Source organism: Apis florea, unplaced genomic scaffold (genome assembly GCF_048593485.1).
Source record: "Apis florea isolate Af1SG1 unplaced genomic scaffold, ASM4859348v1 contig_3585_pilon, whole genome shotgun sequence".
NCBI lineage: Eukaryota > Metazoa > Arthropoda > Insecta > Hymenoptera > Apidae > Apis > Apis florea.
Genome location: NW_028256788.1, coordinates 928,722 through 951,462, shown reverse-complemented (window position 1 = coordinate 951,462; position 22,741 = coordinate 928,722). Strand labels below are relative to the sequence as shown.

General features: G+C 35.8%; 1 protein-coding gene across 7 annotated transcripts in view; it reads right to left on the bottom strand.

Annotated features, from left to right (window-relative positions):
• Positions 1–22,741, bottom strand: part of Pgant9 (polypeptide N-acetylgalactosaminyltransferase 9) — a 324,242-nt gene that overhangs the window by 155,211 nt on the left and 146,290 nt on the right. The gene's annotated exons all lie outside the window — the stretch shown is intronic.

The following is a 22,741-nucleotide window of genomic DNA, read 5'->3' as shown; positions in this document are numbered from 1 at the left end:
AGGAGAAAAAGAGCGAATTGTAAAAGGACGGGGAAGAAGGGAGACTCGATAATGAAGGAAATCGAAAATAGAGGAAATCAAATTTTTCTCGTCGTTCGAGATGTTCGTATATAACGGCCAACAAAGGATAAAGGAAAAGAGTCTCTGGTGAGATGAACGAAAAGCAAAAGAAGAGGGGGATGATAATAATTACAAGCACGTTCGTTCTCTTGATAAGGAGAAATGAAAGAAATGATAACATGATATGAAGATAGCAACGATTCGATGGACAACTTGATATTTTTCTCCATTATAAATCCATTTTATAAATTTTTCTGAAATTAATTTTCTTTTAATCAACTAGAACAAATAATTAGAACTGGTTAAACGCATTGTATACGTTGCAAAGAAGACGTGTGATGCGATAAAAAAGGAATTATTTAGAATGAGGATAATAAATATTCATATATTCGAATCGGTATAAAATTAAAATATGCGGATATTTATCCTGATATTTGTTATTATAAATGGAATAGTAATAAAATAATTAATACTGGCAAACGCGATTTGGAATAATGGGAATGAAATTATCGATGCAGTTTTATTGACGCTCTTACGGCACGCTTGAGACGACTTTCTATTAAAATTTCTATGAAAACAAAGTATTAATAACTAAGAAGAAGTAAAATTGTTAATTTAAAAAAGAAAGACTCGTCTCAATCTCCTGCATCCTCTACATATTTATGAAACACGCGAATATTTCATTTTATACGTTTGCAGGAATTACATCAACCATCAAAAATTTCCACGTCGTTGGATAAATTTCCTTCGTTTCCTTCCTCTTCCTTCTTCCTTCATTATCCTCTTTCACCGCAAGGAATAATATATCTCTCTTGTTTATCATTTACCGTTTATTCGAAAAATAACGATAATGACGAGTTTAATTAAACTGGCACACCGCCCTTTGGTGGGGAAAAAAAAAAAAAAAAATGAAGGGATTACCGTTGAAGAAGCATTCGAATGTTTTCATGTAAACGAAACGAGTTTCTTAGATCCCTCTTCTGAATAAGAAGAAATGAGGAGAGATGCAAAGAAATCTCTGGTTGGAAAAGAGGAAACGATACGCAAACATGAAGCTATAAACCCGCCCCTTTGATTGTTCGTTATTGATCGAGCAACTTGATATTAACTTTTAAGAGGAAAAAAATAATATATTTAGAATAAATAATTAAAACAAATTTAAAACAAACATCAACAACGCATCGCATTATTCATGCTTACACGCTTAGAAACGAAAATAATTTCTAACGCAGTATAGCGGAATCTTTGTGTTCGTCACATTTTTTTTTTTTTTTTTCCCTAAAAAGAAATCCAATAATAACAAAATCCACCAAAGCTTAAATTCAAAATGTTATTTAATCTCCTCGATTCAAGACGTCGACCCCTTCCTTTTTCGATTCTGATTAAAAAAAAAAAGTTAATTCTCTTTTCATTCTTCGTCCATTTCTCGAATGGGACGAATTAACAAGCGAATACAGGATATTCCACCACGTTTTACTCCCGCGTAGTGGGAGATTCGTCGCGGCAAGGGATTACAGTTTTTATTCGAAACGGCGAAGAAGGGAGGAATCTGGAAAGGTTTAAACACGGGGCACGGCTTCGAGCGACACGGCGGACCGCTCAAAGACGACGAAAGGCGGACGGAAACAGGAAGGTAGACATTGTGACTAAGCGTCAACGACAGTAGAAATACCGGTTACGCGGCTGACCGTGGAACATGCACGATAAAATCCCTGCCGGCTTAACGACCCAGACGTTTCGCCATGCCAAGGGGTAGGGGGATCCCAGCTTCAATTCCACCCCTCGAGTCTGTGTGGCCGACGAATAAGGCGGGAAAAACGTTTTTACGCGACGCGCTGAAAAACTCGCGCTCTTCCCTTTTCCACTTTCTTCCGAGATTTCCCGTTGAAAGGAATAATCCTCACCTCTCGCAGCTGGCGATGCCCTCTCTGTGATTTTTTGATTTTGCGGTTTTATCCAGGATGCAGGGGAGGATGTTACTTTGTGACTTTTCAGGTGTGCGAGAGAGAGAGATTATCGTCTTCCTTGATTTTCCAATTTTTTCCCTCTTTCACGGCGTGAAAGACGTTACTTTCGTTGGATTATATTATTATCTTTTTTTTTTTTTTTTGATTTTTATTTGTTTTATTTTTATAGAAAAATACTTCAAATTCTCCATTTCACATTTTTCTCGTTTCTCTTGCTTGATCAATTTTTTTCAATCTCGAATCAATTATATTATCTAACAAATATTATTCTTAAAAAAATTCTTTCTTTCTTATCTCTGTTACTCCTTCCTCTCATCTCTCTCTCTCTCTCTCTCTCTCTCTCTCTCTCTCTCTCTCTCTCTCGTGAAATTTTAAAATAAAATATCTGTCCACGGAATAAAATTGTTTGCCCCCGAACATTTTCATTTTTTAACGAGAAGAGAAAGAGATTAAAATTCCAACGGCATCGTGCGATAAAATAACAAAATTCGATTTTTAAAAAAAAAACGTGAGAATAGGAAGTCAAGGATAAAGAGGATAAAGAGTTGTTGATGATTCTTCGTCGGACCTGCAATTCGTCTTGTACGTGATTAATTTGATCGAGCGGGTAGGGGAGAGATAAAGAGCCATCCATCAACAAGCACAAGCAGCGTCAAGCTTGCTTCCTCAAATATTAACACAATGGCAACATGGAGCGTTCGGTGCGGCAACACGCCCCGTGCTTTCCACCTCGTGAACCGGAAGGGCGAGAAACAAGACAGAAAGGAAGTTGAGTTGCTGCGTAACGGATGCCTATAGTTAATGGATAGCGTCGTACTTGCGCTTTTCACTCGTCAATTTGAAATTTGACATTTGACACGCTCAACTGATAGATACTGCGATATTATTATTTTTAAAGGAAACAATTGTCCAAATTTGTTATACTTCGACGTAAAGTCATAACGCGAAGTTTTAACCATTACTCGAATAATAATACAAATGTTTGGAAAATTAATTTTTCTTCCGTTTTTCTCACAAATCGATCGTTTCGTTATCCGAGAATATCGATACGTTTCACAATAAACGAAATTCATCGAAAATATTCGAAATACGAGAGAAACAAACAAAACTCTCGTCTACGAATCTCGTATACGAATTCGTTTCAAAAATTCCAAATTCCATCGGGCAAACGAGCCGAAAATAACCGATTAAATATAAACAGTAACGGCAATTACTCGGAACAACTCGGTTCCAAGAGATACCGAAAACCGCAAACGATTTAAATTGTAATCCGGAACACCGGATGGAAATTTGCTCGTTGAAGAGGGGAGGGTGTGGCGCAACAGAGGGAACTTGGACAGCTGCAGTGAAAGTACTTCGGCTCAAGAGATTCGTGTTTGCTCGTAAGCCTCTGCAAGACCGTTTGCGGTCAGCCGCAGAAACGACGAAAACTCGGCAAAGCTCCCTTCGAAAATAAAATTCGACCGAGGAGAACCAACCCCTCGAAATCCTTCTCGGGGATCCGGCTCAGGGAATTTCCGCGTCTCTTGTTGTTCAGCCTTGATACTCTTTGCCGAGATTCCGTTTTTTCGAGTAATTGTATCGGTTTAAGTCGATAACAGCTTATTACCATTATTGGGCAGAGATCTTGCTCGAATTGATAACTATAGTTGTTTTAAATATAACTATAGTTTTTTCTTTTTTTTTTTTTTAACTTTCTTGCCAAATTTTTCTTCGCCTTTATTATATCTCTTCACGGGGAAATATAGATATTTGTGATTCTTCGTGTAAGAAAAAAAAAAAAAAAAAAAGAAAAGTAACTTTCTAAACGAGGAATTTTAATTTTAGTTAAATTAGTAAGGAATCTTGGGAAAATGCTGCAACAGGGAAATTATTTGTGCATATTTTTGGTGAAAAAAATTTTCAGGAAATAATGCTACGTTGAGATAAAAATTTATTTCTCTTTCTTATAACGTACCGAAAATGCACTTACGCAAGAAAATACCACGTTTCATTTTTTTTGTTGTGCATAAAAAATCTCGTGGACAAAAATACTTCTTTTCAAATCTCTCAAAAAGACTTTTGCTTATTTTTCACAAGAATCTCGAAAATTTTAGCTCGCATATCACTCGTTTTCACTTCACAACGATTCTCTTGTCTTAATAATTATCCGAAATAAAATATCGAATATTAAATTAATTTATCTGTCGAACACTCAAAAATAAAAAAATTTAAATAAAATTATTATCGTAAGTAACGCGAACAGGTAATGATTAAGATGAAATCTTTACTCGAATAACGATTTATTTTCATATTGAAACGTGGAAACGGAAGAAGAAAAAATTAGATTGCGAATCGTTTCATTTTCTACGATCAAAGTAAACGTGCATCGTTAAGAAGTGAAGAAGGAAGAAGGGAATAGAGATACGAGCAAGATCTATCCACGACGATCCTCAGACGCAACATCATTGTGGAGAACTCTCATTAACAGTGAAATTACAGCTACTTAGTAGGTGCTGGTATCGTGCAGTTACTGGCACTTAGTAGTTACAGTCAGTAAATTGGACGTCGCCAACTTGGCGTCGAATCAAACGCTCGAGAATCGACATCTTCGGTTTCGGATCGAGAGAACTGTTATTATCTCGTTTCGTGTTATTATTGCAATTCGATAATATTATTATTAATCGAAATCTAATCTAACAACTTGAAAGATAGATGATCAAAAAAATGTAAAAATATAAAAATATTTCAATTTTTTATCTGAAATTAAAATGCAAGAATTTTGAATTTTCAGAAGATTTGTAAAACTGACTTGTATAAGATGTATTTTTTCTAAATCTTTCTATTTGATGATAAAATCAATTGAAAATTATTCGAATTTTTAATAACGAAACAAATAATTTCTTATTTATTTTATTTCGTCAATGAACGATTTTAATCTTTGTTTATTAATTAAATAAATCCATCGAAATTATAGATATTATTTCTTTTTAAAAATAATGGATTATCAAATCCATTAGAAATATTTATATTTTTTTCTTTTGTTTTCCATCGAATTCTAAATATTTTCAGAATGATATTTCGCGATATCAAAGAAGGAATTGTTGTACTCGTTTTCTCTCCTTCTTTTTGCTATCAATATTTCTCAGCAAAGTCGGTATCACCGTATTCTTGTTTCAAGAACCCCCAAGAGAAAATATCCACTCATCCGAGAAAAAGAGAATCTCTAAAATCCTAGCGCTTCGCGTAAATAAAGCAAAAATATATCTCTCATAAAATACAGGATATTAGATACACGGTATACTGCTCGAATAACTGTAAGTTAAACAAAATTTTAAACGATAAATATTGTTCCAGCTAATATGTAATAATAAAGACAAAAATAATTTTATTTATATCATCGATCATTATGATTAATATAACCTATACAATGTTATGTAAATTTTCTTTATTCAAAAACAAGAGAATGTTCGAATAAGATTTATTAATATATTCATCGTTATCTCAATAATAATTGTAAAATTTGCAAAAAAATTTCTTATATTGTCAATGAAATTTCTAATCTAACCTATAACCTAATTTAATTTTTCTTCCTTATCATTTAAATTAGATTATAATTATTACCAATTTCTTAACCTAACCTTATAATTCATTAATTTCTTCCTTTTTATTATTTAGATTATATTATATAATCAGTCAGTATCAATATAATAAAATTCTTTTGTGAATATCTCTTTTAAAAGTTAAAACCAATCGGTATTACCAACACTATAAGTTCAAAATAATGACCTTGACATTTCAAAGTCATTGAAATCAACAAAGAAACCGAATAATTACCCGAAACAATCGCCCAATTTCCATTTCAATCCCTAAACCCCCTTCCCCCACATATTCCCAACAATCGAAACTCTTGCCAATTCCGGCCCGATCCCGATTCGAATCCCAGCCAAATCGAAACAAACTCCAATTACCTTCCCTTCGGAATCGTGGAGGATAAGGATCCGACTTCGGATGGACATCGACTAAACTCCGTAAGACGTTGAAAAAAAACGTATAAAAATAAAAAAAAAAAAAAAACGATCGCCTCCTGCCCGACAATGTAAATTCGCCATTGTGTGTCCCCCGTGAAAAATGCCCCCGTCCCTTTTCACCGAGCTTTCCGCTCTATTTTCCCTCCCTTTCCGCCTCCGTTTCCTTTCACCGTTCAAGAAACCGAGGCGGAGTGGGCCGCGTTGATCGTCGACCCACACCGACACCCGGAAACTCCGCTTTTGTCGCCGTGTTACCGGTTACCATCGAGCCGACTCACGATCGATTAAGGCCGACTGGCTGCTCCTTGGACAGGTGGCGTCGTTTTTCACGGCTGTGTCTCTTTCTTGGGAAGGGGAACAGAGAGAGAGAGAGAGAGAGAGAGAGAAATCTATGCGCCACGTGAAACGGAAAGAGCTTTTCGATCGTCACGCGACACACGTCTCGATCCCCTCGCTTGCGATTCCGCAGGGATACCCCTCCAAGACGAATGAGACGCTTCGAATGTGTTACGAATGAATTTTTTTGACTATTTTTTTCTTCTTTTTATCGCGGAGGGTTTGGGGAATGTTGATGAAGTGATAGGTGGAGTTGCTATGTATTAAGGAGAATATATAACAAAGTAAATATAAATTGGGAAATTTAAGATGCTTTGTATGTTCGTCTCATTGGATGATTGAAATGGATTCTTCACAGTGGAAGAACAAAGTGAAATTTTGGAAAATTTTTCTGGCCTAGAAGCTTATCTATCTAGTAGCGTTGGATGTTGAGATAAATTTTTAATATCGAAGGAATGGAATTTTCAGAAAAGCCTGGAAGTTTGCTTGAGATTGTATTGACATTTGAAATTTTTTAGATTTTAATATTGAGAAAGTATATGAAATTTCTATGGGATTTGAGGAACGTTCAGTGAAGATTATTTGAGAGGAATTTTTATTTTCCAAGCAGTTGAATTAATAAATGAGATAATCGTGATTAAAATTTTTCGAAAAGTCTGTGTTAAAGTGGAAGATTAACTTTAAAGCCGTCAGCATTCTCTGTACCTCTGTTATTGTTTTCGTTTTAAATCCGAGCGACTCAAAATACTCGCGACTCTTCTTTTTTTTTTCTTTTTTTTTTTTTTTTAAACGCTTCGAGAACCATTTTCGTCTAACGCGGAACAAACGCACTGAAACCTCTATCTCGCGAGAGTATCCGTGGCACGTGTTCCAGACGAGGAACCTACAATTACAATGTTGTAAAGCAACTCGAAACGACGGCCGTGAAGGGAAAAAGCCCCGTCAGAAAATGTTCAGAAGAGCGGTGCAAAACGTACCCGAGAATTTCCCCAGTTTCCGGCCAGAACAATGCCAACTTTCCGCTTCGAGAAACGTTCTTTCGTCTCTCACTTCATCATACGATCTCTTCTCTTCGTTAATAGGCTGAAAATTTTCTTCCTACTTTGTTCCTTTATCGTCATACTTTTAATTAAATCAGTTATCTTGAAGATCGTCAGGTTCAAAAAGTTTCAGTGAATAATCAGATCTTGGTAATTATTTATATAGTGTGGATAGAGTTTCAAAAATAACTTTCATAAAAGAAAGAAAATAAATCGATCTGATATTTTCTACTGTCATAATTTCAATATTACTATCAATGCAATTCTTACTTACATCTTAAAAATAATAATAATAATAATAATAATAATAATAATAATTACAAATAAATATGAAAACATCAATGAAAAGAATCAATCTAATGTTCTTTCACGATAAATCTATCTTTGAAATTCCAAAAAAAATTCCAAATTTTTGCTATAAATATACAGATCCCAGACATCATTTATAACTACTTAGGCGAAACGTGTCCATAAAAACGTTTGCAACAAGCGAGTCGAACAGCAACCTCGTCTAATAAAGACAGGTCATAAAAGACCAATAAAGATACACACGACCGATAAAGATCTACTAAACTTCGCAGAAAACAGCTACAAATAACAACTCATGGCATTCGGCACAATCGCAAACGCGTAACGTCCCAGTTAAACCGCTTCTTCTCGGGGCTTCCCCTGCAAAGCGTCGTAATTACGCTGTCTATTTCGAATGGCGCTAGTGTCGTAGCGCTCGCGGCGTGCCAACCGCGCTCGTAATTCGAACAATCCCCAAGTTTCTCCGCGAATTCTCGACTCTCTCTCTCTCTCTCTCTCTCTCTCTCTTTCTCTTATTTTCTCTCGTGATGTTGTATCTCGTTTGTAGCTCGAGAACAGTCGGTGGAAGGTTAATTTCGTGCCGTGGAAGAAGTTGTACCGTTCAAATTACTGGGGCGTGAGATCACAGAAGTGGTCGTGTTCGAAAAAAAAAAATAAAAAAATAAAAAACGGAAAAAGAATGAAAAAAAAATGAAACGATGGAAAGAAAAGGAGGAAGGAAAGGAGGAAAGGAACGAGGATTTAACCGCCATTGTTGCACCTCTATGCCAGAAAATTTCCACCACCGTTCGCGAATTCTCTCTTTGTCATCCCTTACGAAGGTTCCGTTTCCTTCTTTTTCTTCTTCTTCTTCTTTTTTCCTTTTCTTCTTCGTGGATATCGGAGGGCCACACTTGCTTTACGATCTTGTAATTACGGGATAGTGAGCCGAAATGGACGCGTGCCTCGAATATTTGTACAACGAAGCACGGAGGGGAAAAGGCGATCGTAAATCTCGAGTTTTCTGGTCGTTCGAGGGTTGCGATAAAATTGGATACACAGTGGAATCATGAACGGTTCCAAGACTCACGTTCGTCCTGATTTATGTTGGTTGGGAATGGGGTTGCGGTTTGTTATTGGTTGTTTCTGTATTGGAGGAATTTTTGGGATATTTAGGGTGTTTCAGGCTTTGAGTAAAAAGAAAGTAATCTCTGGGTAGATTGTATTTTTTTCTTCGTTGATGGGACAAAGATGTCTTCGCGTGATGCATGATTCACGTTGTTATCGACCAACTCGTGCAAAATAATTTTTATTGATTGACGAAATTATTTCGAAAATTGCCTTCTCATCAATGATTTTATTATAAAAATAATTTTTTCTTGGGATAAACATAAATATCGAGGAAAAGAAGAATTAAAATTGGCAAATATTGGCGATATCCTTAAATGATATTACTCGAAATTATTAAGATTTTAACATGTAAATTTTAAAAATTGTTAGAATTGAGAAAAGAAAAATTAGAATAAAGATAAAATCGACAAGAAAACTCCATTTATAACATTAAACTTTGCAGAAAACTTGGACGTAACTGATAATGAAAATAGACAGAAAAATAATTTTATCAAATTGATAAAAGTTTGCGTCAACGTTCTTCCTTTAACAATAAATTTCGAAAAAAGTGTGATAACAATCTGACGATTAGATAAATCGATTATCTATCCTCTTCTGAGAGAATAGGCCGATTAAAAACGGAACAACAAATTCAGGGCGAGCTTACTAGAGATTAAACTCATAACTTTGCCCGTGTCTCGAGCAGCTGGTTCTTTCCGACGAAATATATCGCAGTCTCTCCTATTCCCTGCACTCGTCTATGGCCGTGGTTTAAAACAAAACTCTCGAAATTTCAATAAATCCCGGAGCGATCGTTTCATCGATCCGTGGAAGGCCGCCACCAACGTGCACGTTACGGTTTACTTATACGATACGTTACGATAACGAGGATATAAAAGTGGAATTATTTCGACAAATACTCGAATCGTGCAACTTTAATTATTAGTATGGAACATACGAGAAACGGATAGAGAACATACATCTGTTGTCGTAGTTTAATGAGGGATACGATTGTACCATCATGCAATTTATTAAAGGAGATAATACCGATAAAAGGAGAAGAAGAAAAATTGTTACACTTTTCGATAATCAGTTATAATTTTACAACCGTGAAATTTTTTAATCGATTAAAAGTTTTAAAAATTTCCAGTTATGATAAAAGTTAAATATCACTTGTTGAGGTAACGAGTTTCTTCGAGTGCAAGAAAGACCTATTTCATAATTATAATATATACCGTGGTTTATAAAACACGACGTTACGAAAGTTTTTATTACAGAAGATTGTTCTTAATGTGTTTATTTAAATAATTATTTTCAAAAAAAAATAGGAAAGTTATTCGCAATCGTCGTGCATTGCATATGTATCTTCATTTTCAAAAAATGTATTATTATAATTTTGTTCTACATCTTACAGAAAAGTACAAAAACCATCGCTCACATCCAATCGAACGATATCGAACAAACTATTAAGAACGAACGAATTTAAGAAAACGTGATATCCGCTATCGATGATTCAAATTCTCTGAAAATCGAGGTCCGGAAGAGAGACAGGAAGGATGACAAGGGAACGAATATGAGAAGGGGTTGGTTCGAATGGAAAAGTGTACAACTGGAATTGTCGTAGGGTGGATGAGCTTTCTCATAACGAAGTTTCTTCTCTCGGTTTGCCACGCGATGCACGTGCGATCCTTGTCTTTCCCCTCTCCGTTTCCTTCCTCTCCTCGTTCTCCTCCTTTCTTCCTCCTCCTTTTTCTTCGACTTCTTTAAGACTCTACACTCGTCGGTTAATGGATTTATCGTTATCGACTCGTTCGATCGAAAGCTGGACAAATCTCTGCTCGCCGAAAGATTGTTAGAAACGAAGAGAAACACTGTGAAAGATATGGTCCTTGATAGGGGAGTAAAGTGATGAGCAAGAGGGTGGATATTTTTGATTGAGAAAAGAAGAAGAATATGAATTATTTTTAAGGATAAATTTATACAAAAGCAAAAGATATATGAAATAATTCCACAAAGTATGAATTTCTTCACATACGAGGAGATTGAACAGAGATAAAAATAATTTACAACGGTGTATTTAGATTAACAGGCAATAATCCAGGAAAATATCAATGCTAATCCTTGATTTAAAAGAAAAATCTCTCGCGGGAAAAAAGAAGTGCTCCATTTTTAAAACTAAAGTCTCACACGCAATCCTTTATTCCGCAATTTCGACCCAATTTTTTTTTTCCACGAAGAGTCGTTCACTATCCCAAACTACCCCCCTAAGAAGGATTTATGGGGCCAAGTGGACGGGAGAATGAAAGGCAAAGGCTCGTACGCCGGTGAAGCGAGTTAATTAAGAGTCGGCCAACCCCCTCTGGCCTGGCCGCGGAACTTGCTAACTACGTTTCACCCCTCGAAGCTGTTTTTTAAAGGGTGGGTCGAGCGTTTGTCGCGGTTTCACCGCCGGTACTCAAGAATTATCTTCGATCGTCCGCCAAGGTTTCCCGGAAAAATTAACGCTGCAATACCGGCGTTTCAAGTTTTTACAGAAGAATAAACAAGATGGATGCACGTGATTTTTTTTTTTTTTAGATTATGACTCTAAAGGGAGTCTATAGTCTATTCAATCGTAGTGAACTGATTGAAATAACTATAATTTAAATTTTTACTGGAGAACAGGAATCAAAAAGGATGATGATATAATATCAAAGAAAACACGGATATAATAATTATTCCTAATTCCAGATAAACGTCAACAATCTCGATCAAACTAACACTGCAGCATACGCTGTAGAATAATCCATCCACCGTCGAATCCATCCACGTGATTTTTTTTTAGATTACGACTCTCAAAGGGAGTCTATTCAATCGTAGCGAACTGATTGAATAATTACAATTTACTTCAAATTTTTATCGGAGAACAGGAATCAAAAAGGATGATGATATAATATCAAAGAAAACACGGATATAATAATTATTCCTAATTCCAGATAAACGTCAACAATCTCGGTCAAACTAACACTGCAACATACTGTAAAATAATCCATCCACCGTCGAATCCATCCACGTGATTTTTTTTTAGATTACGACTCTCAAAGGGAGTCTATTCAATCGTAGCGAACTGATTGAATAATTACAATTTACTTCAAATTTTTATCGGAGAACAGGAATCAAAAAGGATGATGATATAATATCAAAGGAAACACGGATATAATAATTATTCCTAATTCCAGATAAACGTCAACAATCTCGATCAAACTAACACTGCAACATACGCTGTAGAATAATCCATCCACCGTCGAAATTCCACGTGGCCTCGAAGTAAATAATCGCAAGGATGGAAAGGGATGGCACGCGTATGCCACACAACTTTTCATTTCGTTTAGTTTAGGTCTATAATAGGTGTACGAGACGGTGTAGCGGCGCAAAATTCAAAGGGTTCCGAGTCAATGCAATATCCGTCGAAGCAATAATATTCGAGAATTTCCTTCGGCGAATCCTCCCCCATTGTGACTCGCCCGGTTAAGAGAATACCGCGCGTTCCACGTCCTCCTCTCCCTTTAAATAGGAGTCTTTTGTCGCCGAGACGTTCCCCGGTTTCCCCATTGTCGATTTAAACCCGTCTCCAACCTCTTTCCCCGAGTATTCGAGATACTATTTAGTTACACGCGTAAATGGTTCATCGTGGAGGAGGGAGAGGGTTGAAACGGAAAAGGATGCGTCTCCGCCAAGAAAACGGTTTAATTGTGTTTGTTCAATGAAGAGATAATTCGCTTTGTTATTTCTTAGATGGGAATTTCTTGAATTATAAGAAGATTAATTATATAAGAGGATCGTTGCGGATAATAAAATTGTTTATAATTTTTTTTAAAGATATTTTTGATTCACATTGTATTGATATGAATATCGAATTGGTGTTTTGTATAAATTATGTATTTTATTAATTAATAAAATTGATTAAAGTTACATTTGATATCATAAATTTTGAAGATAAAGAAACACTTAAATCATTGAAGTTTATTATTGAAAATAGGCGAGAAATGAGTGTTTTACAAATATTTTTTATACAATTTTTCGTTTAATTAGAATTCTAATGAGATTCCTTGTTCCGATAAATTGGTACGTAAATGTCAGAAACATTGTAAACTCTAATTGTAACTCGCACGATTGTTATGAGAGTTACATAAGAACAAATATTATCCAATTATACAATTTCAAAAAGCTTGAAGGATGTTGATTCATTAAAGACAAAGGCAATTAATTAAAACATAAACACGGACAAGTCGACCACAATTAAATGAGAAAAAAAAGGGTTACAGGTAGAAACAAGGTTGAATGCCATATATCCGCTCGCGAAATCGACCCTCGAGGACGGAATATCGCTGCTCGAGGAAGCAAAAAAAGTGGAAAGAAAATTGAACGATCCAACGTTTCTCGCTTACCTTTTTAATTCCACCGTTTTCGAGGTCACAATCGCGCCGGTTAATTAGCCACGTCACATTTAAGGGATGGTTTAAAGGGGGTGAAGGACCTCGGCGAAACCCCACGGCTTGCCAACACGCGAAATGAAAATCAGGAACTCGATCGAGGGTGCATCTCATTCTATGATCTACGTTTCTCCTGTGCTAATGTGGCCCCACCTTGGTGCACGAAACTTCCTTTGTCATTTCAAGTGGGGGGAAGCGTACTCTATTTTCTTCTTCTTCTTCTTCTTCTTCTTCTCTCTTTCCATTTCAAAGAGAAAAGAGAACGTACCCTTTGTAACTCGATACCACGAGTTCTTCGAAAGTATCGATTTCACGGAACACGGGGAATACGAATGAACAACGAGCATACATTTTTTGGAGATACACAACTTCTCCCCCTAATTTACTCTGATCAAATATACAAATTTTATACATCGACTTCGAAAATAATTTCTTTCCATAATTTATCCCACTTCCTTTGAAAAAAGAAAGGAAACAAATTTCGAAAAACGAAACGAATTCTATAAACAACGAACACGAGTGAAAAAGAAGGGAGTAAAATGGAATCCACGAAAATATATTCCCTGTATAATATCTCTATAATCTAACAACCATCGAAGGAAACGATATTCTTAAACCTCGAAGAATCTCGATTAGCGAAACCAAAACCATTTGCACGCGACGCTGTTTCGCAAGGCGGAAACGGATAGACCGGAAGCGGCCGGAGGCCAATTTCCCTCCATGCAACTACGATATTCAAATCGACGATTAGAGAGAGTCTGAAGAGGAAAAAAAGAGAGAGAGAGAGACTAGAGATCGAGCGGAGTACTTGTTGCGCAATAACACAATCACACGGATCATTGCACCGACCCAGAAACCGGAACAGGCCGTGTTGATGTAATAAGTCGGGCGTCTGGAAAATTCGCGGATTCGAGTGGATTTGAATATATGTCGAATCATGAGAAAGGATCGTGTGTATATATGTATATAAGTTGGAAAATTGTCGTTAAAATGCTAATTTTATGGGTTGGTTCGTTCGAAAGAAATTGGCAAAAGTAAGAAAGGAAGTCTACTGGTAGGAGAGAGGCAGAGAGGAAGAGAAAATGGAAGGGAAGGGAGGAGTTTTTATTCTCGTATGATTCATGGGTGTATTATGACGGCAACCGGGTGGCAGAAGATAAGACAGCGGAAACGCCGAGTTATGCTGGCCTCCAGCTTTCCAGGGATGTAAAAGTCGAGCCATCGTCTCGTTTGTCGGAGACTTGTACACCCAACGAGTGTCTCTCTTAAGTTAAGCGAGAAGGAGAATAGACTTAGGTCTGGTTCCCTGGTCGAAAACTTGATTTACTCGATGAAACTGTATCTCGTCGTTGCATTTTAAATTTTTTCGAAATTTAAAATTCGAATCGAAACGAAATATAATAAAAAAATAAATATGTCCTTGGTTGAATGAATTTTAAGGAGTAACGTTTATTGTTTCAGAGAAACAACACGAATGAATTCGAGTTGATATTTCAATTAATAAAAATTATTACGAAGAACATGTTCAATCAACATATTTTCAAAATATTCTTTCATTACTCAAAAATCTTACTTATTTTCAATGTTTCACAATCTCCAATTCAATTCTCAACTGTTGAGAAAAATACTGTTTTATTTCAGTTCTGTTTTAGTGAAATTACCAAAAAACTCTCACTACTCTGCAACATTTATTCTTCTCCAAAGTGATCTTTAATTTATCCAGTCTCCAGAAAAATATCTATTGCTATGATAACGCCACATTTCTTACGATGATAAAGAAGAAGAGCTAAGAAGAAGAAGAAGAGAAGGAGAAAGTAGAAGAAAAAGAAGAATAAATGAGAGGGTGATAAAGATAGTGGGAAGAGGAAAAAATAAATAAAAAAGGGGAAAAATAAAAGCAAGAGGTAAAAGAAGAAGAAGGAGAAGAAGAAAAAGAAATTTCTTCATATAGGAGAAATCTCCAGTTTTTCTAAATTTTACGAAAATAAGATGATCTTCGCAAAATATTTTATATTCTTCTGGTTTTCACAAAATTTATCTTTCTTCTCCAACGTATTTCGTGCTGTGTTAAGGGGGAAGAAAAGAGAAAAAAAGGAAGAAGAAAAGAAGAAGAAAAAAAGAAAGAAGACGAAGTATCTTAATATAGGCAAAATCTTTGATCTAAGTTTATTTCATGGAAATAAGATGATCTTTGCGAAACATTTTCGTTCGTCTCCTTTTATCTTTCACCCTCCTCCAACGTGCTGCGTTAAAAAGTTCCTCGAGACAAGATAAAAAGGAAGTTTTCAGAGTCTGAAAATGACTATAACCGGTGCACTAGTGTCTTCTCATGCCTTACGCATGTACGTAAATCCAGATTATCGCAGTACTGTCTCACCAAGACTTAGACAGAATGAAAAAGTAATGGCTATTTTCGTGATTGATGACGAAGATATAATGCTGCTGTAATTTAGAAGAAAGTAATATTTTCTTACACTTTAACAAATGAGAATTCGTAGATTTGAAAAATTGAAGTATCGCATTAACGCTTCCTAGATTATTTAAATGTATTTTAAAAATTGCAATTTTTTTTATAAAATTTTGATTGCAATATCTTGATTATAAATTTGAATCTTTTATATCGTGTCGAAAAGATTTGAATTTTATACTTTCACTATTTTTTAAATTATTCAAATTATTGGAAACATAACTTATTACACATTTTCATTATTCCAATTTTTCTATATCATCTTTTTATTTTACTTTGAAGGTAAAATTAAGATTAAACTTCCCAATTGCATTTCCTATTACTATATACATAACGATATATTCATATAGTTGAAACATTTCGCGAATTACAATCCGATCAAATCAATTTCAACACCCTTCAACATCCCAACACGCGAATTTACAACGCGGGATCGAATCGTTTGCCAATAATCGTCGAGCAAAAATCCCAAAAAATACGATTTTCCTCCCCCGGAAATTCTCGAAAATGGGACTTTAATGAGCCTTCCTCCTCCCCCCAATTAAAATTTCGCACCGCAACCGAAGGGATCGATAATTCATTCGATTAATTAAATCGATTCGAAATTTGTTTCGCGCACTGCTCTTTAATTAAACTGTTGGCAATACAGCGGCATTAATTACACGCCACGATAACGGAACACGGTATGGAAGAGGGGGTTGGAAATAAAGGGCGAAGTTTCGCGAAAAGCACGGGACCCAAGGCGAACAAAAGGCGAGGAGCCACTCTCTCTCTCTCTCTCTCTCTCTCTCTCTCTCTCTCTGTGCGCGCCTCTCGTAAACGCTTCGCTCTCGGTTGAAATAAAGCGATATGACTGGTGGGGCACGGGGTCTCTCCGCGTTACCCGGCTTGCCTCATCGCGAATTTGTTACGGGTGAGTTGATTGTCGGTTAAAGTTAATTAGCTTCTGGAGACATAGGATCTTTATGAATGTTAGTTGCCGCTCGCTGCTCCGCGACAATAAGCTCTATGACGAATCCCTGCCTCTGCTCTTTGTGTAAAAGCGAAACGGTATTATCCCTGTTTCATCCGCGTCGTGTTCCGCGTCGACGGGGAGGGGAGGGGGAGGGAGAGACAAAAACGAAATGAGCACGAAACTTGTGGAAATAAGTGAGGTAACAGTGGTTTACGGAGTGTATCGCTCGCTGCTGATTCCACCCATTATGGCATTTATAATGGTAATTAATTAGGTTCGTTCGTTCGTGTCATTTTTTTTCTTTTTTTTTTTTTTTTTTTTTTTTTTTTTTGTCATTTTAATCGACGTGGAGATGAAATAAAGAATGCAAGGAAAAGCGAATCATACATTTTTTTAATTAAATGGTTTTTAGTTAAATGGATTAATAAATTGTATTGTATTTTTTCGACTTGGATTTCGTTGTGTGGATATAATAGCAGGGACTACTGACTAATACTTAATTAAGAGATTGAAGAGATTTAAAGAGATTTTTGAAGTAGTTAAAAAAGATTTCCTCTATTATACTAATGATCGTCAAGCGATGCATTAGGTAAGAGATTAAAGGAAAATGAACGAAGATATTATTTTCTATATAAACATACTTTAGGATTATTCGGTTTAGCTTCCTTTCATTGAATATTATTTTATATTTGTAAATATTTGTCTTTGATCCAGAGATATTTTAGTTAAGAAAATCCGAGTGAAGATGAAAGAAGTGCAAATACAAATATTATCTTTCCTTCGTTGAATATTATTTCATCTCAACATGAATTCTTTACTTTGGCGCACAATTATTAATATTATTAAAAATAATAAATATGAAAAGATTCGTCAAGTGATGCATAATGAACGAACGAAGTAGTAGAGTTTGAAAAAATTGTTACACCCAAAACAGTAACGAATTTTAAACGAATTAGAATGGCAACGTGTGTCAAAGTATATATCTTTCGATACCGAAAAAGTAACGAATACAACGCCTGGCTTCTATTCTCCACAGAATTTGCTTAATTTATCGCAACCACCAGTCGTTTCCTCGACTGGGGGGCAAGCAATCTGGTAAATTAGACTAATCGTCTGTGGATTTCTCGAAACTGGATACTATTTTTCGCTTCTGTAATAAAGCTTGAGTAATATTTGCACTCAAGTATTACCTTCGTGATGACACGACTTTCGAACTTTCTCCATCACTTATATTGTCATTTCGCTATTTCATGTTCTATTAAGCAATGAATCTTAACTATAAACATCGATGATTCTTTTGTTGCTGATTGTCATCCAAGACATCTCATTCGATTGTTGAAAAATATATATTTTACCTCGAAGAATTATTTTTAAAAAATTATAAAATCAATATAAAATTGTCCAAGTTATTTAACAACTTTATAACTCATACTATACGGATTCGATTTTAAAAATTTAAATGATTCTTCACTGAACGAAAATAACCCGAAAATAAAGAATAAAAAAATTCCATTTACCGTTTTGCTTTTTAATTATTGATTAATTAAGAAACAAAGTCGAAATCGCAATTTTCTTATTCCTTCGTCTTTCTGATTTCTGAAGAATCATCCCTTAAATTTTTAAACACCGTTCGCGGTGAAGCCATCGAAACAAGCGATTAAATTAATAAAAAATTAATAAATCAAGAGCATCACACAATTTTTCTCAAATACTCGACGTTTTCAAAACCCTTCTCAACCGCCAATATTAATTAATTCACGCCACGATTCGCCATAAATCACCGTTGATCTCGTTTGATAGCACGTGGCCCGCTAATCAACTGCGTCAAAATAATTTCGTTCAATCGTGGATAAGTCCGCAATTCGCGTGGAAACATCGTTACGGTTAATCACGGCGTGGCGCGATACCTTGCCCTCTACGCCAATATTTCACGCCATTTATTTTCTATCATTGCGCGTGTATTTATCTCGTTTATTAATTTCCATCGAAAATCGCAAGCAATGGAAAAAAGGGAAACGAGAGGATTGAACCCTGTTCTCGATATATCCAAACCAGTGTTGCCAGTGTTTAAACGCCGATCGGATTTATATTCAAACGTATATATAATTAGCGGACAGATCGAAATCGGATACTTTTTCGTTGTCTTTCGAATTATTATCGATGGTAAATTTTGTTCGGGGAGCATGGCAAATTGAATTTTCGGAAGAAGCGCTTTGTTTTGCGACGTTTCATTTAAAATTATGCGGCGAGATAAATATATTAAAATTGCCTATTTATCATAAATGAATTAATTACTTAATTAACTTAAATATATCCAAGCTTCTGATATCTAAACCCACAATGTATATATATATATATAAAAGCGGATATTGTGTAATTTTATTCATAATCGATTCGTATGATAATTGATCTACAAGTTGATTCGCACAATTTAATTAAATACAGGTAATATTTTTCCATCGATCTATACATGCTTCTATCTTGTCTTTTAAACCAAGAAGACAAATTGATCGATCCCTCATTTTCTAAAGAATCTTTAATTCCTCTAAACAAAAGTTCAATATTGAACTTTTCGAAAGAAATCAAGTAATTAGCCAAGATAATCTTTGATTCGATTACCTACCAATTCTTCCGAGGGAAAAAAAAAAAGAAGAAAAGAAGGGAAAAAGCGAGTTAAAATCAATTGCTAATTGCTTCAATTTTTCCGTAAGCAAGTAAAAATCCATTTAACCATCATCTCATCTCACCTCGATCGGCCCTCTTATTCACAAACGAAGTTTAATCAGAGCGAAACTATCGGGTATCCAGAATCGAGACAATTTGATCCAGCATGAGACAATAATAATATCGACAAAGGTTTTATTAATGGCTGGTGGACAGGGCATGTGGGAAGGACAAATAGATCTAGGAATATCGCAAGACTCCAAATTCTGGCCGATCGCCAGCGATGATTACGCTCGAGTGGCTTTGCAACTACAGAGGGTTCTCTTTAATGGACTCTTCCTCTAATCCCGGACCGTGATCCACGAAAAGAAACGAACGAAGGAAGGGAGAGTCCGATTGAGTGTCCAGGTAAAGATACGTGACCAGTTTTCGAGAACGGATCAGTTCCAGAGTCGTGGTAATTGAGGGATCTTTGCCTCCATTCCTGTCTCGCCTGTATTCTCTTTATGCATCTGTCTCTTCTTCCTTACATCTGATTTGTGTGATTTGCTTCTTCTTTCTCGTTTTGTGGATATTTTGAAGATAAAAAAGAAGAGGAATAAGAAATTTTTTTTTTTTTGTCAGTTTTTATCTGCATGGATAAAATTTTGGTATATATATGTGGAAACAGAGAAGGAAAAAACTCGTTCGAAGAATTTTTTGGAAAGATCAGTTCTTGAGAACTTTCCAAAAAATTTTATTGTAAAAGAAACATTTCTCGTCTAGATTGATGAGATTTTAATTTTGTAATGGAATTTTTCTTTGCTTTTCGAACATTTCCACGAATTGATAAAATTTCTCTAACTTTTTCCCAACAATGTGGAAAAAGAAGAAGGGCGACATCGTAAAAGAGCACCGATTGTCTCTGATTAATTCGGTCCAGAAAGCACGGCAAACAAAATAAAGGATCGTCGAGGAAAACAAACGAGTCGAAGGGGAAATCGATCTCCAAGGTGAAGTATCAAAGGAAAAATTCCTTCCTTCCTTTCTCCCTCTCTCTTTCTCTGTTTACAAAAACTAGAAGAAGGGACGAATGTTGGCAAAACAGCGTGTCGAAAAGAGTAGGAAACAGAGTGGATGAAAGGAGAGAGAGAGAGAGAGAGGAGCGCGACAAGGATCTTTCGATCCCTCGACGAGGACAAGAACGGACGAAGAAAACGTTTTCTTCGGCGGAGAGGAACGTGTAAACGTTGACCTTTCGGTGGCACACTTTCCCAATGGTGACGGAGGGTCTCTCTCCGCGCAGACCTCTCTGGTATCCTCTTCCATCACGTGGCACACATAGGTTCGACCTATCGCGATATTTTACGAGAAAATGTCTAGGAAGAAAGTCTGTAGGTATGCAAGACCCATCGAGACGCCTTTTTTAGTTGCGCAATTTCTCTTGTGTTTGCGTCAAGAATAACATTGTAAAAATTCGAATATGTATACATCGCGTGTTTGGAGAGGAGAAGCTTCCTCGTTCTTATATCGAACGAGGAAAAGTCATTCTGTGTTTAGGTTAAGATTTCGCGATTGATTTGACGACGATACGAGGAGAGGGAGATAGGTTATGTTTGTAAGATTTGTAATTTGTTGCAAAAGTTTCGTGAACAAAAGTTTCTCTTCGCTCTTGCGAATTCTTTGCATTTTTTCCTTTTTTGTGACTGGATAGGTGAAGCAGTCTTTAAACGTTGAATCGAAAGATATTTAATTATGATGTTCGAGGATTAAAGTTTTATCTTGGTGAGGTTAATCAATGTAACTTCGTACCTGTAACTTCTCGAATTTTTCTTCGATTCATCGTTTAATCAAGATATATATACACGCCAGAGATAGATTATTAAGAGATAGATTACGTTATCTCTTATCGCTTCGAGCGATTTCAAAATTGATGTAGTCGACGAAAACGATCCAGGAATAATTCTTGAATTCTTGAGAAATTTCTTCGTTCCATTCGAAAATCGTCTAACGTAATTTATTTCGCTCGAATCTCGAGGAAACGAACGAACCACTGAAAAGTTAATTATAAAAAACATCCGTTGAACAAACTTCTCTCGAGAGCAAGATAGCAAGATACGCACAAGATCAAAGGTTTTCTTTTCTCTCGATTTGTAACTTCAATTTCGAGCTGGTTACGATAGCTTCTTCGAAGGGAGGGGAAGGAAGATTATCGAAGGGATTCGAACGTTCGTTAAAAGGTAAAAAAAAAAAAAAATTTCGACCGCATCGAATATTCAGAAGCGAGTTTCCTCATCGACCTTAACACGAAAACTGGTAATTCTCGCACGGTAATTAAAGGTCGGGCGAGTGTTCGTCAAGTGGAACGGAAAATTAATTGGAGAGATGAAAACGATACCGTGGAACGATTCTCGATTTAATTACAAACTTCGCTTTTCTTGCAGTGACGCTGGTTCACTCGCTGGATCTCATGAATAAACGAGCGAAACAACGATCGCCGCGATTTGTTCCACTTTGGCTTCGGAGTAGTTTCGTTTCTTCTTCATTTTTTCTCCTTTCTACATCTTTATTTCTCGTTTCTTTTTTTTTTTTCTAGTTCTTTTTTGAATCTTTCTCGTTCGTCCGTTGAAGGAGGAGAAACGAATGAATGTATCGGTTAATGAATCGGTAAGGAATATTTTTCGTTACCGAAAAATTCAAATGCAAACTCAAAGAATAAACTTTGGAACAAAAATTCCGGTTGGTAATTCTCTTTGTAAACACTTTGAAAAAATGAACTGTGAAAAATGGGGAAGGATTACACTTGGGTAAAGAGTGAAAAGGTGAAATTCAGAAAAGTTGGGCTTGGTTTAACTTGTGGCCCTGTTAAAAAACATACGAGTGTTAACTAAATTCTTCCAGATTCTCTGTCTCTTAACAGGTGTGTGAAAATGTTGCACGATTTCTAGATTTCTAATTCTCCGTATTTTCTATATAATAATTGTGTCACGCGTAACGTTTCATTTTTGAAAAGGAAAATTTTGTATTCCAATTATGCGTGTATAATAATACCACTAATGTGTAAATAATTTCAAGTGTAAAGTATTATTTATGTGTAGAAAATTGTATGTATATAAATTTTACGTACTGTTTGGAGAAATCTACTGTGAATGCAGTGTAATAAAAATTCTATGCTTGGTAAGGATGTGAAATCTAGGGATGTCTAGGGATTTCTACAAGTGAAATACTGCGTCTAGGGAATTCTACATACAGAATACCATATCCAGAGAATTCTACGCTTGAGATATTATGTGTTGAGAAATTTTACACGGCTGGAAAATTTTGCGCGTGAAATGTTACATTATAAAATATTCAGAGTGTTTTCTCTTATGTTCTAATAATTATAATAGTATA